Here is a 12,844-nt window from a genome sequence, read left to right on the forward strand (position 1 = left end):
GCGTTGTGCTAACGCTTCCGCTTACGGTCTACGAGGGTACGTGGACGAACACTCTTCCCTCTCGTTGCTATATCATCACCATGATCTTGCGTGTGCGTAGGAAATTTTTTGAAATTACTACGTTCTCCAACAGTGGCATCCGAGCCTAGGTTTTATGGCTTGATGTTATTTGCACGAGTAGAACACAAGTGAGTTGTGGGCGATATAAGTCATACTGCTTACCAGCATGTCATACTTTGATTCGGCGGTATTGTTGGATGAAGCGGCCCGGACCGACATTACGCGTACGCTTACGCGAGACTGGTTTTACCGCCGTGCTTTGCACACAGGTGACTAGCGGGTGTCAGTTTCTCCAACTTTAGTTGAATCGAGTGTGGCTACGCCCGGTCCTTGCGAAGGTTAAAACAGCATCAACTTGACAAACTATCGTTGTGGTTTTGATGCATAGGTGAGATTGGTTCTTGCTTAAGCCTGTAGCATCCACGTAAAACTTGCAACAACAAAGTAGAGGACGTCTAACTTGTTTTTGCAGGGCATGTTGTGATGTTATATGGGCAAGACGTGATGCTATATTTTATTATATGAGATGATCATGTTTTGTAACCAAAGTTATCGGCAACTGGCAGGAGCCATATGGTTGTCGCTTTATTGTATGAAATGCAAACGCCCTCTAATTGCTTTACTTTATCACTAAGCGGTAGCGATAGTCGTTGAAGCAATAGATGGCGTAAACGACAACGATGCTACGATGAAGATCAAGGTGTCGCGCCGGTGACGATGGTGATCACGACGGTGCTTCGGAGATGAAGATCACAAGCACAAGATGATGATGGCCATATCATATCACTTATATTGATTGCATGTGATGTTTATCCTTTATGCATCTTATCTTGCTTTGATTGACGGTAGCATTTTAAGATGATCTCTCACTAAAAATTATCAAGAAGTGTTCTCCCTGAGTATGCACCGTTGCCAAAGTTCGTCGTGCCCAGACACCACGTGATGATCGGGTGTGATAAGCTCTACGTCCATCTACAACGAGTGCAAGCCAGTTTTGCACACGCAGAATACTCAGGTTAAACTTGACGAGCCTGGCATATACAGATATGGCCTTGGAACACGGAGACTGAAAGGTCGAGCGTGAATCATATAGTAGATATGATCAACATAAGATGTTCACCATTGAAAACTACTCCATCTCACGTGATGATCAGTTATGGTTTAGTTGACTTGGATCACGTGATCACTTAGATGACTAGAGAGATGTCTGTCTAAGTGGGAGTTCTTAAGTAATATGATTAATTGAACTTAAATTTATCATGAACTTAGTACCTGATAGTATTTTTCTTGTCTATGTTTGTTTGTAGATAGATGGCTCGTGCTGTTGTTCCATTGAATTTTAATGCGTTCCTTGAGAAAGCAAAGTTGAAAGATGATGGTAGCAATTACACGGACTGGGTCCGTAACCTGAGGATTATCCTCATTGCTGCATAGAAAAGTTACGTCCTGGAAGCACCGCTGGGTGCCAGGCCTGTTGCTGATGCAACTGACAATGTTAAGAACGTCTGGCATAGCAAAGCTGATGACTACTCTATAGTTCAGTGTGCCATGCTTTACGGCTTAGAACCGGGTCTTCAACGACATTTTGAACGTCATGGAGCATATGAAATGTTCCAGGAGTTGAAGTTAATATTTCAAGCAAATGCTCGGATTGAGAGATATGAAGTCTCCAATAAGTTCTACAGCTGCCAGATGGAGGAGAATAGTTTTGTTAGTGAGCATATACTCAAAATGTCTGGGTATAATAATCACTTGATTCAACTGGGAGTTAATCTTCTGGATGATAGCGTCATTGACAGAATTCTCCAATCATTGCCACCAAGCTACAAGAGCTTTGTGATGAACTATAATATGCAAGGGATGAACAAGACTATTCCCAAGCTCTTCGCAATGCTAAAAGCTGCGGAGGTAGAAATCAAAAAGGAGCATCAAGTGTTGATGGTCAACAAGACCACTAGTTTCAAGAAAAAGGGCAAAGGAAAGAAGAAGGGGAACTTCAAGAAGAACAACAAGCAATTTGCTGCTCAAGAGAAGAAACCCAAGTCTGGACCTAAGCCTGAAACTGAGTGCTTCTACTGCAAGCAGACTGGTCACTGGAAGCGGAACTGCCCCAAGTATTTGGCGGATAAGAAGGATGGCAAAGTGAACAAAGGTATATGTGATATACATGTTATTGATGTGTACCTAACTAGAGCTCGTAGTAGCACCTGGGTATTTGATACTGGTTCTGTTGCTAATATTTGCAACTCGAAACAGGGACTACGGAATAAGCGAGCACTGGCCAAGGACGAGGTGACGATGCACGTGGGAAACGGTTCCAAAGTCGATGTGATCGCGGTCGGCACGCTAATTCTACATCTACCTTCGGGATTAGTTTTAGACCTGAATAATTGTTATTTGGTGCCAGCGTTGAGCATGAACATTATATCTGGATCTTGTTTGATGCGAGACGGTTATTCATTTAAATCAGAGAATAATGGTTGTTCTATTTATATGAGTAATATCTTTTATGGTCATGCACCCTTGAAGAGTGGTCTATTTTTATTGAATCTCGATAGTAGTGATACACATATTCATAATGTTGAAGCCAAAAGATGCAGAGTTGATAATGATAGTGCAACTTATTTGTGGCACTGCCGTTTAGGTCATATCGGTGTAAAGCGCATGAAGAAACTCCATACTGATGGACTTTTGGAATCACTTGATTATGAATCACTTGGTACTTGCGAACCGTGCCTCATGGGCAAGATGACTAAAACACCGTTCTTCGATACTATGGAGAGAGCAACAGATTTGTTGGAAATCATACATACAGATGTATGTGGTCCGATGAATGTTGACGCTCGATGCGGGTATCGCTATTTTCTCACCTTCACAGATGATTTGAGCAGATATGGGTATATCTACTTAATGAAGCACAAGTCTGAAACATTTGAAAAGTTCAAAGAATTTCAGAGTGAAGTGGAAAATCATCATAACAAGAAAATAAAGTTTCTACGATCTGATCGTGGAGGAGAATATTTGAGTTACGAGTTTGGTTTACATTTGAAACAATGTGGAATAGTTTCGCAACTCACGCCACCCGGAACACCACAACGAAATGGTGTGTCCGAACGTCGTAATCGTACTTTACTTGATATGGTGCGATCTATGATGTCTCTTACTGATTTACCGCTATCGTTTTGGGGTTATGCTTTAGAGACGGCCACATTCACGTTAAATAGAGCACCATCAAAATCCGTTGAGACGACGCCTTATGAACTGTGGTTTGGCAAGAAACCAAAGTTGTCGTTTCTTAAAGTTTGGGGCTGCGATGCTTATGTGAAGAAACTTCAACCAGATAAGCTCGAACCCAAATCGGAGAAATGTGTCTTCATAGGATACCCAAAAGAGACTGTTGGGTACACCTTCTATCACAAATCCGAAGGCAAGACATTCGTTACTAAGAATGGATCCTTTCTAGAGAAGGAGTTTCTCTCTAAAGAAGTGAGTGGGAGGAAAGTAGAACTTGATGAGGTAACGGTACCTGCTCCCTTATTGGAAAGTAGTTCATCACAAGAACCGGTTCTTGTGACAACTACACCAATCAGTGAGGAAGCTAATGATATTGATCATGAAACTTTAGATCAAGTTTCTACTGAACCTCGTAGGTCTACCAGAGTAAGATCCGCACCAGAGTGGTACGGTAATCCTATTCTGGAAGTCATGTTACTTGACCATGATGAACCTATGAACTATGAGGAAGCGATGATGAGCTCAGATTCCGCAAAATGGCTGGAGGCCATGAAATCTGAGATGGGATCCATGTATGAAAACAAAGTATGGACTTTGGTTGACTTGCCCGATGATCGGCAAGCCATTGAGAATAAATGGATCTTTAAGAAGAAGACTGACGCTGATGGTAATGTAACTGTCTATAAAGCTTGACTTGTTGCGAAAGGTTTTCGACAAGTTCAAGGGGTTGACTACGATGAGACTTTCTCACTCGTAGCAATGCTTAAGTCTGTCCGAATCATGTTAGCTATTGCTGCATTTCATGATTATGAAATTTGGCAAATGGATGTCAAAATTGCATTCTTGAATGGATTTCTAGAAGAAGAGTTGTATATGATGCAGCCAGAAGGTTTTGTTGATCCAAAAGGTGCTAATAAAGTGTGCAAGCTCCAGCGATCCATTTATGGACTGGTGCAAGCATCTCGGAGTTGGAATAAACGTTTTGATAGTGTGATCAAAGCATATGGTTTTATACAGACTTTTGGAGAAGCCTGTATTTACAAGAAAGTGAGTGGGAGCTCTGTAGCATTTCTGATTTTATATGTAGATGACATATTATTAATTGGAAATGATATATAATTTCTGGATAGCATAAAGGGATACTTGAATAAAAGTTTTTCAGTGAAAGACCTCGGTGAAGCTGCTTACATATTGGGCATCAAGATCTATAGAGATAGATCAAGACGCTTAATAGGACTTTCACAAAGCACATACCTTGACAAAATTTTGAAAAAGTTCAAAATGGATCAGGCAAAGAAAGGATTCTTGCCTGTGCTACAAGGTGTGAAGTTGAGTCAAACTCAATGCCCGACCACAGCAGAAGATAGAGAGAAAATGAAAGATGTTCCCTATGCTTCAGCCATAGGCTCTATCATGTATGCAATGTTGTGTACCAGACCTGACGTATGCTTAGCAATAAGCTTGGCAGGAAGGTACCAAAGTAATCCAGGAGTGGATCACTGGACAGCGGTCAAGAACATCCTGAAATACCTGAAAAGGACTAAGGATATGTTTCTCGTATATGGAGGTGACAAAGAGCTAGTCGTAAAAGGTTACGTCGATGCAAGCTTTGACACTGATCCAGACGATTCTAAATCGCAAACCGGATACGTGTTTATATTAAACGGTGGAGCTGTAAGTTGGTGCAGTTCTAAACAAAGCGTCGTAGCGGGATCTACATGTGAAGCGGAGTACATAGCTGCTTCTGAAGCAGTAAATGAAGGAGTCTGGATGAAAGAGTTCATTTCCGATCTAGGTGTCATACCTAGTGCATCGGGACCAATGAAGATCTTCTGTGACAATACTGATGCAATTGCCTTGGCAAAGGAATCCAGATTTCACAAGAGGACCAAGCACATCAAGAGACGCTTCAATTCCATTCGGGATCAAGTCCAAGTGGGAGACATAGAAATTTGCAAGATACATACTGATCTGAATATTGCAGACCCGTTGACTAAGCCTCTCTTACGAGCAAAACATGATCAACACCAAGACTCCATGGGTGTTAGAATCATTACTATGTAATCTAGATTATTGACTCTAGTGCAAGTGGGAGACTAAAGGAAATATGTCCTAGAGGCAATAATAAAGTTATTATTTATTTCCTCATATCATGATAAATGTTTATTATTCATGCTAGAATTGTATTAACCGGAAACATGATACATGTGTGAATACATAGACAAAACTATAGTCACTAGTATGCCTCTACTTGACTAGCTCATTAATCAAAGATGGTTATGTTGCCTAACCATAGACATGTGTTGTCACTTGATTAATGGGATCACATCATTAGAAGAATGATATGATTGACGTGACCCATTTCCGTTAGCCTAGCACTTGATCGTTTAGTATACTGCTATTGCTTTCTTCAGGACTTATACATGTTCCTGTAACTATGAGATTATGCAACTCCCGTTTACCGGAGGAACACTTTGAGTGCTACCAAACGTCACAACGTAACTGGGTGATTATAAAGGAGTACTACAGGTGTCTCCAAAGGTACATGTTGGGTTGGCGTATTTCGAGATTAGGTTTTGTTACTCCGATTGTCGGAGAGGTATCTCTGGGCCCTCTCGGTAATGCACATCACTATAAGCCTTGCAAGTAATGTAGCTAATGAGTTAGTTACGGAATGATGCATTACGTAACGAGTAAAGAGACTTGCCGGTAGTGAGATTGAACTAGGCATTGGATACCGACGATCGAATCTCGGGCAGGTAACATACCGATGACAAAGGGAACAACGTATGTTGTTATGCGGTTTGACCGATAAAGATCTTAGTAGAATATGTAGGAACCAATATGGGCATCCAGGTCCCGCTATTGGTTATTGACCAAGAATGGTTCTAGGTCATGTCTACATAGTTCTCGAACCCGTAGGGTACGCACGCTTAACGTTACGATGACAGTTTTATTATGAGTTTATAAGTTTTGATGTACCGAAGTTTGTTCGGAGTCCCGGATGTGATCACGGACATGACGAGGAGTCTCAAAATGGTCGAGACATAAAGATTGATATATTGGACGACTATATTCGGACACCGGAAATGTTCCGGGTGATTTCGGATAAAAACCGGAGTGCCGGGGGGGTTACCGGAACCCCCGGGAGAGTTTGGGCCTTATGGGCCTTAGGGGAAAGAAGAGAGGGGCGGCCAGCATGGGCCGCGCGCCCCCTCCCCCCTCTGGTCCGAATTGGACTAGGAGGGGGGGGGCGGCGCCCCCCCTTTCCTTCCCTCTCTCCCCCTTCCTTCCCCCTCCTAGTAGGAGTTGGAAAGGAGGAGTCCTACTCCTACTAGGTGGAGGATTCCTCCTCCCTTGGCGCGCCCAAGGGGCCGGCCGGCCTCCCCCCCTTGTTCCTTTATATACGGGGGCGGGGGGGGCACCCCATAGACACACAAGTTGATCTACGGATCGTTCCTTAGCCGTGTGCGGTGCCCCCTCCACCATATTCCACCTCGGTCATATCGTCGCGGAGTTTTAGGCGAAGCCCTGTGCCGGTAGAACATCATCATCGTCACCACGCCGTCGTGCTGACGGAACTCATCTCCGGAGCTTTGCTGGATCGGAGGCCGGAGATCGTCATCGAGCTGAACGTGTGCTGAACTCGGAGGCTCCGTACGTTCGGTGCTTGGATCGGTCGGATCGTGAAGGCGTACGACTACATCAACCGCGTTGTGCTAACGCTTCCGCTTACGGTCTACGAGGGTACGTGGACGAACACACTTCCCTCTCGTTGCTATATCATCACCATGATCTTGCGTGTGCATAGGAATTTTTTTGAAATTACTACGTTCTCCAACACCTTTCATCCTCAATTGTAAATTCAATGACTGGATGTAACCCGCATGATGGAACGAGATGGGATTTCAACATCCTCATTGCGGCTCGTCCGTTATGCAGCCATGAAAAATACAGTAATTTTGAGAACCTTGTATGGATAGTAGATTTGACTCTCAATTGCACATGTGGAAAAAGGAAGTGTGAGCTCTACCTAACCTCTTGTAGGATTTGGGGGAGATTATGGAGATTGTCAGCAAGCCATTTTGGTTGAAGGTCTTTTGCAATGACGGCGAGGATTTGGAAAATCTCGGCTAGCGTGGGCCAGGGGCGCCGCCCGGTGGCAGTTGGGTGCGACAACATACAAGAAGGAAATGTGGGACGGTAAAAAACCTGAAACGGGAGTATCCAGAAAAATCCGGTGGGGGAGGTAGGTTACGTCGGGAGGCAGGACGGGAGGACGACGAACGAAATTGGAGCCTTGACGTTTATAATTGGTTGAAGTGCAACCAGTGCTAACTTTTATTTTCTTGCAACAACAATCTATGTTATAGCTCTTGTCATACATCCTTCTGTATTCATCTTAGTGTTAATTTGACTTGCTTTCTGAACACGTTATAATATAGACTAAGAATCACAAGTGGTGCCCACGTCAAGTTTGTCAATGGATTAAAAAGTTTACCTTGTGAAGTCTTTTTGTATGGAGATAACCATTAATTTTTGTGACTCTTAGTGGTGGAGTTAATGAGCTAGGATTTAAGTTTGAAAAGTTGTCTTAACCCGTGAAATGGTTAATATCTCCCTTTAATGTTTAAGCTACTAGGATATACTGTAGCCGCTGAATGTTAACACTGAGCAAAATTAAGTTGAGCCAAAAGAAATTATTATATACCTTGCAAATGAAGCTAAAGACAACATTTCTGACCTTGTATGAGAATATTAATCGCATCAAGTAGATCTTAGTTTGTAATATATAATTATCTTGATCATTGCGCTATATATTGAGTTACATTGCAGGTCCAGTGGATTTTAATTATTTTTCAATTGTTGCAGGCTATCTTTGTTATACATGCAAAATATGATACACATTACATGTGCAACCAGAAAAAAAAATGATAAATGTAAAATCGATATGCATTGTATTCTTAGGTGTAATAAAAAAAATAGTTCAACAGCCTATGGCAATGCACGGGCGTTCTACTAGTTTATTATTAAAAATCACATTATTCCTGATAAACCACAATGCCCAGCATAAGGCAGCCGCCCCAACAAGAATATGTGCAGAAAATTATTTATCAATACCCCGCAACCAATTGCCGAACATGTTACGTGCACTACATGGGGGGTATAGATTTGAAGCTACTTGCACTATGGCCCAAACTACACGAGCAAATTTACACTAAAAAAATTAAGTGTTTAATAGACTCATCATGTTGGCAAAAGACACATGTCTTGCTACCTTGCCAGTTACGTCGTACCAGATTATCTCTAGTTAAGATGACCCCTCTACTTAAAAATCAAAGGAATATCTTCACTCTTAGAGGAATTTTTTAGCTTCCACAATTTTTTTGTTATCAACAAGAACATCAATATGAGTCATCGCATCATACAAGGACTTGACTGAGAAACTTGTCCGGTTCGCTTATCAGTTGAATGTCCTCCAGACGAGAGAGTAACTCATTCCATGCTACCAGACAAGGGCCAAAGAGGTCCCTAAGAAAAGAAATATCGGGGTTTTCTTGTCTCAAAACTTGTTTGATCATGACAAATTTATGTCTGACAATCCTGTACAAGGTAGGGTACTGCACCATAAGTGGGGTCGCGCCTAGCCAGGTATCTCATGTATATTTGTTATTTGTAAATATTCATACACATTCTCATAGTTGGTCAAACCTCACAAAGTTTGACATAGGACAAATGTAATATGCACTATATTTTAGGATTGGAGTACTTGGAAAATAGCATCGTTTACAAGCAAATTAATGGTCACCGTGAATAAGCTAATTATTAATAATCTTGTGCACGACGGCGTTCTTGACGACGGTCAGATCGCACCTGACCGTGAATCAGCCCGCGTCTTGCAGGGTGGTTTGCTCGATAAACTTGATAGCGCCCCAACAACTGTTGACACCCTCCGGCTCGAAGGTTTGCGCTATGCTCACAGGTTTGGAATCTCCGAGCACTTTGCCGTCTTTCCCCAGCAAGCTCAGAGTGAACTTGGCCTTCACGCTCGTCGCCTTTGCCCCTCCTACGAGATGCAGGAACGCCGCCGCGTAGCCAGGTCCCCGGCTGTCGCCGTCGGGGTAGAATCTGATGTTCCAGTTGCGGCCGCTGGTGCTGAACGTCGTCGAGCTCACGAACTTGTCGACGCCGACCGTGCCACTGAGCAGCGAGTAGTTGTCCACCACGAAGTTGTGCGCCGTGGTGGCCGTCGGGGTCACGCACCTCGACGACGTCTCGGCCGGCGGCGCGGGCGGCTTGCCCAGACAAGTGGTGATGTTGTTCCCCATGGCAAGCACAACACGGCGTGCGTGCGTGGGTTGGTCTCTCCCCAAGGATACGTGGCCCTTTTGTGTGCGTGCCTGAGATTAAGGGTCCCTTGACAGTTTGTTTGACATAATATAGGATACCGAAGTAGTAGGATCGTTATCGACTTTCTAAAAAACAGAATTGTTAACGACCAAAACTGAAAACAGTGATTCACAAAGCAAAAAGTGCTTTGTCATCTGGACTTTTGGTGCATGGTACCGCGGCGCTCGTCCGGCAGGAGTTTGAGTCAACGATTTGGCTACCGAATCCCAACAAAATTCCGAGGGTGGGCGAGAAACGCGGATGCCGCGGTTACCGTAAAATTTCGAGGAAAAACCGCTCGAATTTTGAACATAATTTGAATTCAAAAATTTCTGAGCTAGGAATATACTAGTTGGGAGTTCAAGAAGTTCACAAACTCGCTGTTCGTGCAGTGGCAGGTTCTCCCCGTCCGTAACGTTTGTGCAGTGGCTTGTTGATCTAGAGGAGTTTCTGCCATACTTGACCATGTTGTAGCCGTTCAAATTCAAAAATTCGAATTATTTTGCTCGGTACGCAGCTTTCTCGTGGGGTAGCGAGAAACGCGGGTACCGGGCGGTATCCAAATTTTCCGCCCGGTACCCAAAACCATGGTTTGAGTTCGAGGAGGCTGTTTGGAGGGTGCCCGCGCCCCAGCCTGATCAAACGGTGGCGTGCCAAAATATTAGGGAGGGAATTCGCCGACAGAAAACTCACCAGCACGCGTACTCGTCTGCATGCTCTGCCTCGAGGCACTCTCAAGCCTCCCCATCCTCCCGCAGCTCGCGTGGGAAGGCCACTCGGAGTTGAAGAGGACCAGATCCGACATGGCGGATTCGAAAGGGAAGTTGAGCCATGCCGCCACGCCATGGAGGCGCACCGACTGGCTGGCGTACGCACACACTTTGCCTATGCTGCAGATTGGCAGGAGCCAATCCAGATGCGTCGGTGGGTTTCGCGGTGCGTGAACTTGGCCACCCACACCCCCATGACTGATGACGCACGCCGAAGTACCTCCTCCCATGGGCGGAGTCTAAAGGGTACATGGGTGTATATTTGTACACCCGTTAACTCGGGAAAGACAGCACACACTAAGTAGATAAATAAATATATATTGAAAAAATCTAGAAAATTTGTAGAATCTTGCACTCTGTACACACATTTTCGTAAACCTAGCTCCGCCACTGCCTCCTCCGTGGCACTGGCGTTGATGGCGGGTCAGGGAACCAAGATGAGGACACGTTGCTTTAGGAGGAATTGCCGCGACAGGCTTGGGACGGCTGCACGTGGCGGCGTGGATCGACGCTTCTGATTGGCGATGGGGACCAGTGCTAGCTGGATCCGACCATTTAGGCAGCGGGCCTGCACCGGAGTGGATGCGGGGGCGTGACGGCGGGAATGCGAGGTGCTTGGGTGGCGCTGGAATGGATGAGGTCGAACGATGGTGGGGGAAATTTTTACTCCAGCGGTGTGCAGTCGAGTATATTTAAGAGTTCGGGTAGCCACGGAGTAATTTTTTACTCCTCTAACGCGTATAGGAGATCGGTTAGTTGCGGTTTAGAGAAGAAAAACCAGAATTTTACTCCTCTAATGCATTTAAGGGGATGAGTTAGAGATGGTCTAACACATTTTTTCGATGGTGCCCAAACAAACCTAATCAAAATGGGGGCGTGCCAATATATCGACGAGGGAATTCATCGCCAAAAACTCGCCAGCTCGCATACAAAGAACCAGAACAGGTTACCAAAATATTGGATGTGATCCAAAATATTTGCTGCAATTCAAATGGTCGCTAGCAAGCCAGTATATGTAAACAAACTTGGCACTGCAGCTTTAACGAACGAGCAAAAAAAAACTAACGTGGTTCCTCTCCTCTGCTCCGAGATTCATGCAAAGGAATGGGCAGTTGAAAGGTCGTTTGCTGGCTGATGTTGCGAGGGAACGTAAGCCAAATATCATTTGCGATATATTAATATCAACATGGTATCTGTAAAAATATAGTGCCAAGGAGACATCAATGATGCAAACAATCAAATTATTAATAAGTAGTAAAATGAAACAAGACAATCAACAGTCATGCTGTAGCGCTTAACTGTGCATAACAATAACATCAACCACCACCCTCAGATGTACATAGTTTGAGATATGATAATGTTAATTGACGAATGCTTGCTGGAAGGAGGCCCTGGCGAACGCCCGCACGGCGTCTTGATCGTGATCGAACGATGGCACTTTTTGTGAAGAATATCTTTTAAAAAGGAAAACTGCAAACCCCTACAACTTAAGTTGCCACCCTTCTGCATTAAATCTGCCACTCAAATGGTCCGCAAAGAACATTCGCCAGTTATTGGGGTTGATTTGATCCGCTTATTTACATGGATCCAATGAACATGATTATCCATTAGAGTAATGCTACATCTACAAAATATTAGTAGTTAAATTTTTAACAGGCAAGTTGATGTGAAGTTATGATTGGTAATAAGGGGAAGGAGCCCACTCCAATTGAATTTAGGTGGGAGAGAGAGAATTTAGTTTGAAAAATTAAGTGAATCATTTCTCTGTAGGTCTAGCATTATTGTTATTTGTTATCTTGACGAGAATGTTTCGATGATTACAGCACCCATGACCTGAGCCTACACGTGCCCAAGGGTGAAGGGGTGTAACAGTACAGTACACGGGATTAGGAACGATTGGTCCGAGGCATTTGACAAAGGTGTAACAGTACAGTAATGGATTAGGAACGAGCGGCGCGTGTATAACAGTACATTGGCACAAGACTCCGGACACTTTTTTTGGGCGCTAATAGGCGCCGGCGCACCGGCCGAAACTTTTGGCCGGTCCCGCGTGGGCCATTGGATCTGTCTAACACGGAGCGCACGGAACCGCTCGATCAGGCGCGTATTAGACGGGCTCGAGGTGGACTTGGTCGTCGTCTTCCTCATCCGCCGCACATCATTGACTCTGGCTGCCGTCGCCATCTGCCACACCCCGCGTTGCTCGTGGCTCGCCATGGCCGCCGCTCGTCGTCGCCGCTCGCCGCTCGCCGTTGCCGCTCGCCGCCGCTCGCCGTCTCCGCTGCAGCAAAAGAGGTACCAGCCGCATAAAAAACGGCGGCAATGGCGGACGCCAGGTCCAAAAATGGCGGGGCCGCCAGTTCCAGCATCCGTCACAGCACCATTGGTGC

The sequence above is a fragment of the Triticum aestivum genome, chromosome 2B, assembly GCF_018294505.1.
Source record: "Triticum aestivum cultivar Chinese Spring chromosome 2B, IWGSC CS RefSeq v2.1, whole genome shotgun sequence".
In the NCBI taxonomy this organism is placed as follows: domain Eukaryota; kingdom Viridiplantae; phylum Streptophyta; class Magnoliopsida; order Poales; family Poaceae; genus Triticum; species Triticum aestivum.